At 37.9% G+C, this 6,000-nt stretch overlaps 1 protein-coding gene across 1 annotated transcript in view; it reads left to right on the top strand.

Annotated features, from left to right (window-relative positions):
- LOC122815484 (extracellular calcium-sensing receptor-like) overlaps positions 1-6,000 on the top strand; it is a 157,874-nt gene that overhangs the window by 150,103 nt on the left and 1,771 nt on the right. The window lies entirely within an intron of this gene.

Below are 6,000 nucleotides of genomic sequence, written 5' to 3'. Positions count from 1 at the left end.
TTTTATATACATTTTCTGAAGGTTTTGAGGTATGAAAATCAAATGTATGTCATTATTTGCAGACTACAAATCTGAGATCATCCCACTGATTTGCCACGGGGACAGGGGAACAGGCAAAAAATATGAGCCAATTATCTGGACATTCTGAAAGGATGTGTACAGTTGAGAGGTATGATTATGCATACAGCTTTCTACCACTCCCAGGATTCAAACCATGGCTGTGTCTGATAAAAATACCACAATTTAAGTGTCAGCTGTCAGCAGAGGGTGTTGTTTGAATATTGCTGTCTAGCTCTTCAGTTTTTCTGTCTAAGTCTCTCATGGTTGTACAGTTTGACCTTGTAATTACAACAGTCTCATACTGACATTTGCAGACATATTTTTATGTAGCATAGTGTGAGAAACAGTGCTTGACACAACAGTACTATTCTAACATCAGATATTCTGAATGCTACACGTGAGCCATACAATACCAGAGTAAACACTACCAGTCCAGGATTCAGTCTTTATTGGCAGGCACAGTTTCCTTATCTGACAGACCTGTGGAGGGAATGTTTGTTAACACTACCTGACTGTTTCATCACATATTCATAGATTCCAAGGTTATATTATGCACATATATATAATCTGTTAATGCACACACACTGGTCATAGATTGACAGCATGGGGGTAGAAATGGGACATATTTTGAATATTGCTCTCATAAACTTTTGGTGAGTTGCTAGAGTGACAGGTTTGTTTTCATATACATTTTATGAAGGTTTTGACGTCTGAAAATCAGATGTATGTCATTATTTGCTGCCTTAAATTCCAAGATCATTCCACTGATTTGCCAGGGGGACAGGGTAACAGGCAGAAAATGTGAGCCAATTATCTGGACATTCGGCACAAATCTGTACAGTTGAGAGGTATGAATGCATACAGCTTACTACCTCTCCCAAGCTTCGAACCATGGCCATGTCTGCTAAAAATACAATAATTTAAGTGATAGTAGAGCGTGCTATTTGGATATTGCTGTCTGTCTCTTCACTGTTTTCTGTCTAAGTCTCCCTCGGTTGTACAATCTGACCTTGTAATTACAACAGTCTTATACAGACATTCCTAGACATTTTTATTATGTAGCACAGTGTGGGTAATAGTGGTTAATACAATATTACTATTCAGAGAATGCAACACTAAAAATGCCATACAATACCAGAGTAAACACAGACAGTCCAGGATTTAAAGCTTTAATGCCAGGCAGTTAAAGTTTTATTTAAATACAACCTATGTGGGACTATTACTGTCATATTGCCTGGTTTATTCAGTACAACCCATACACAAAACAGTTTTTATACTGGCAGCTGACTTTCTACTACTTTTATATTTATTTGGTATGACTACTACAAGCAGGATTGCTACCCACCAGCCTCGCGACACAGCCTTTGCAGCCTACTTGCATGGGCTTCCTGATTCACAGCCCACTCAGCTGCAACTGTAAGAAAAATAGAGAAATATTTAGCCATACCTATCCATCATATACACAGGCTGGACATTATTAAACAGTTAATGGTATGAGTACTTACACACTGCTGGGACATCACCCCTCTGCCTTGATTCTTGGCTCCACTGATCCAAGAGCTCCCTCTTCCTCCATTTCAAGTTGGCATAGTGGTGCCTGACCTGCTCACCAATCTGAGAGATACCAGTGTCACTGGAGAGGTCACAGCCAAAACGGTCCCAGGCTACCGCTTTATATTGGGAGCCTAGGTACTGGCCCTGCAGCAGTCTGCCATCATGCTTTTTTACCAGGAGTCCTACCATGATATTGGATTCCTGGATGCCCCAGCGCTGTGCCTGGAAGCACAATCCCTGTCTGACTCCAGCCATGCTGCCTACAGTGGGAAGCTGCAACCAGTTACGAGCAGTATTCAAACCTGCGGGGTTTAAATACGGCCAATTTCCTGCCCTTTGCTGTGATGGGATGGTTTTGAATATGCTGAGCTAAGCTAAGCTATGGGCAAACCTGCTTAGCTAGGGTTGGAATTGTTTAAAGTGATAGGTTAAGCACTGCTTACCGATGGGCAAATCCACTTAGCTGGGCTACACATTGCTTAACAGTTATATTTACACAATGCATACACCTGGAAAGCAGAGCTGTTCAATGCTTAGCATTGCTTATTTTTCATTTTATAGACTATCTGCTGTATGGCATTGATTAATCATTCATTAAATATTATAAATTTGTTTACAGTCCCTGACATCCCCCAATGTGCTTTCATTACATTTATTCATCTGTGAATAAACTGTATGGGGCACTTGTGTTTACATGGGAATTTCACAACGTTACTACACTGACAGTGCACATCTGGACCTAATGCAGTACTCCGGTTAACAAATATATGTTATCACATCTGGACCTAATGCAGTACTCCGGTTAACAAATATATGTCATCACATCTGGACCTAATGCAGTACTCCTGTTAACAAATATATGTTATCACATCTGGACCTAATGCAGTACTCCTGTTAACAAATATATGTTATCACATCTGAACCTAATGCAGTACTCCAGTTAACAAATATATGTTATCACATCTGGACCTAATGCAGTACTCCGGTTAACAAATATATGTTATCACATCTAATGCAGTACTATGTTTAATAAATATATCTTATCACATCTGGACCTAATACAGTACTCCAGTTAACAAATATATGTTATCTCATCTGGACCTAATGCAGTACTCCAGTTCACAAATATATGTTATCACATCTGGACCTAATACAATACTCCGGTTAACAAATATATGTTATCACATCTGGACCTAATGCAGTACTCCGGTTAACAAATATATGTTATCACATCTGGACCTAATGCAGTACTCCAGTTAACAAATATATGTTATCACATCTGGACCTAATGCAGTACTCTGTTTAATAAATATATGTTATCACATCTGGACCTAATGCAGTACTCCAGTTAACAAATATATGTTATCACATCTGGGCCATAACAGTACTCCGGTTAACGAATATATGTTATTTAGTAGGTAATTAAAACAATTGTTTGTGCACTGCTTTCACTTTAAAATGTGAATTGGTTACAGTGGGGATCAAACCAGGAATGGCTGCTCACAAAGCGTATGCTGTAACCATGACACTATTGCAATACTGCTTATTTTGGATGTATCTTGTTATTTAACTTCTTTTGCTGTTTAAGCTGGACTAAGTGTAAATAAGCAACTAGCACACCCGCGCAGCTATGCTTAAACTTTATTGCTTTTATAAAAAAAAAAAAACTTTTGTTGTGTTATTTTAGCTATACCCTTCAGAATATACCTGCTAATGCTACATACTTTTATCAGATTTCTGCTTCATGGTGGGCATACCTCTCAACCTCTTGGAGCAAAACTTTGGACAAACCCTAAAATGGTGGGGGGACAAATAGGGACATATTTTAAATATTGCTCTTACAAACTTTTAGACAGTTGATAGATCTTGCATTAGCATGGATTTTTCTGAAGGATGTAGAGTCTTTTAAAACTCAAATGTGTGTCATTATATAATGACTTCAGTCCTCAGCTATTTTCCAGAAAGGTACAGATTTTAGGAGGAACACAACAAAATATGAGACAAAACTGTGGACATTCTGTGAAAATTTGTACAGTTGAGAGGTATCCTGACGTGTTGGGGTGTTATGAGTGTTCTCGCTCATTTTAATTGCTGAAAGGCAATTCTGGAGTGCAGGGGCATGTGTATTGCAAGAGCTCTGCTCTCAGACACACCCTCTGCACTTGTACACAACTCCATGTAAGTTTAACAGCACAGGCAGCGCGCCTTCAGGAATATGCAAGGTGCGCTGCCGTGCTGTACAGGAGCAGTCCCTGTCATGCAGGAATGACTTATTCCTGCATGGCTGCTTGCTAAATCCCAGGGAAATATATGTTATCACATCTGGACCTAATGCAGTACTCCGGTTAATAAATATATGTTATCAGGTCTGGACCTAATGCAGTACTCCGGTTAACAAATATATGTTATCACATCTGGACCTAATGCAGTACTCCGGTTAATAAATATATGTTATCACATCTGGACCTAATGCAGTACTCCGGTTAACAAATATATGTTATCACATCTGGACCTAATGCAGTACTCTGGTTAACAAATATATGTTATCACATCTGGACCTAATGCAGTACTCTGGTTAACAAATATACATTATCACATCTGGACCTAATGAAGTACTCCGGTTAACAAATATACATTATCACATCTGGACCTAATGCAGTACTCCGGTTAACAAATATATGTTATCACATCTGGACCTAATGCAGTACTCCGGTTAACAAATATATGTTATCACATCTGGACCTAATGCAGTACTCCGGTTAACAAATATATGTTATCACATCTGGACCTAATGCAGTACTCCGCTTAACAAATATATGTTATCACATCTGGACCTAATGCAGTACTCCACTTAACAAATATATGTTATCACATCTGGACCTAATGCAATGCTCCGGTTAACAAATATATGTTATCACATCTGGACCTAATGCAGTACTCCGGTTAACAAATATATGTTATCACATCTGGACATAATGCAGTACTCCGGTTAACAAATATATGCTAGCACATCTGGACCTAATGCAGTACTCCGGTTAACAAATATATGTTATCACATCTGGACCTTATGCAGCACTCCTGTTAACAAATATACATTATCACATCTGTACCTAATGAAGTACTCCGGTTAACAAATATACATTATCACATCTGGACCTAATGCAGTACTCCGGTTAACAAATGTATGTTATCACATCTGGACCTAATGCAGTACTCCGGTTAACAAATATATGTTATCACATCTGGACCTAATGCAGTACTCCGGTTAACAAATATATGTTATCACATCTGGACCTAATGCAGTACTCCGGTTAATAAATATATGTTATCACATCTGGACCTAATGCAGTACTCCGGTTAACAAATATATGTTATCACATCTGGACCTAATGCAGTACTCCAGTTAACAAATATATGTTATCACATCTGGACCTAATGCAGTGCTCCGGTTAACAAATATATGTTATCACATCTGGACCTAATGCAGTACTCCGGTTAACAAATATATGTTATCACATCTGGACCTAATGCAGTACTCCAGTTAACAAATATATGTTATCACATCTGGACCTAATGCAGTACTCCGGTTAACAAATATATGTTATCACATCTGGACCTAATGCAGTACTCCGGTTAACAAATATATGTTATCACATCTAATGCAGTACTCTGTTTAATAAATATATGTTATCACATCTGGACCTAATACAGTACTCCAGTTAACAAATATATGTTATCTCATCTGGACCTAATGCAGTACTCCAGTTCACAAATATATGTTATCACATCTGGACCTAATACAATACTCCGGTTAACAAATATATGTTATCACATCTGGACCTAATGCAGTACTCTGGTTAACAAATATATGTTATCACATCTGGACCTAATGCAGTACTCCATTTAACAAATATATGTTATCACATCTGGACCTAATGCAGTACTCTGTTTAATAAATATATGTTATCACATCTGGACCTAATGCAGTACTCCAGTTAACAAATATATGTTATCACATCTGGACCATAACAGTACTCCGGTTAACGAATATATGTTATTTAGTAGGTAATTAAAACAATTGTTTGTGCACTGCTTTCACTTTAAAATGTGAATTGGTTACAGTGGGGATCAAACCAGGAATGGCTGCTCACAAAGCGTATGCTGTAACCATGACACTATTGCAATACTGCTTATTTTGGATGTATCTTGCTATTTAACTTCTTTTGCTGTTTAAGCTGGACTAAGCGTAACTAAGCAACTAGCACACCCGCGCAGCTATGCTTAAACTTTATTGCTTTTATAAAAAAAAAAAAACTTTTGTTGTGTTATTTTAGCTATACCCTTCAGAATATACCTGCTAATGCTACATACTTTTTAATCAGATTT

The sequence above is a fragment of the Protopterus annectens genome, chromosome 1.part1 (genome assembly GCF_019279795.1).
Source record: "Protopterus annectens isolate FY-2018-M chromosome 1.part1, PAN1.0, whole genome shotgun sequence".
Taxonomy (NCBI): Eukaryota; Metazoa; Chordata; order Ceratodontiformes; family Protopteridae; genus Protopterus; species Protopterus annectens.
Note: the sequence above shows the minus strand (reverse complement) of the source record. Positions and strands in the feature narration are given on the sequence as shown.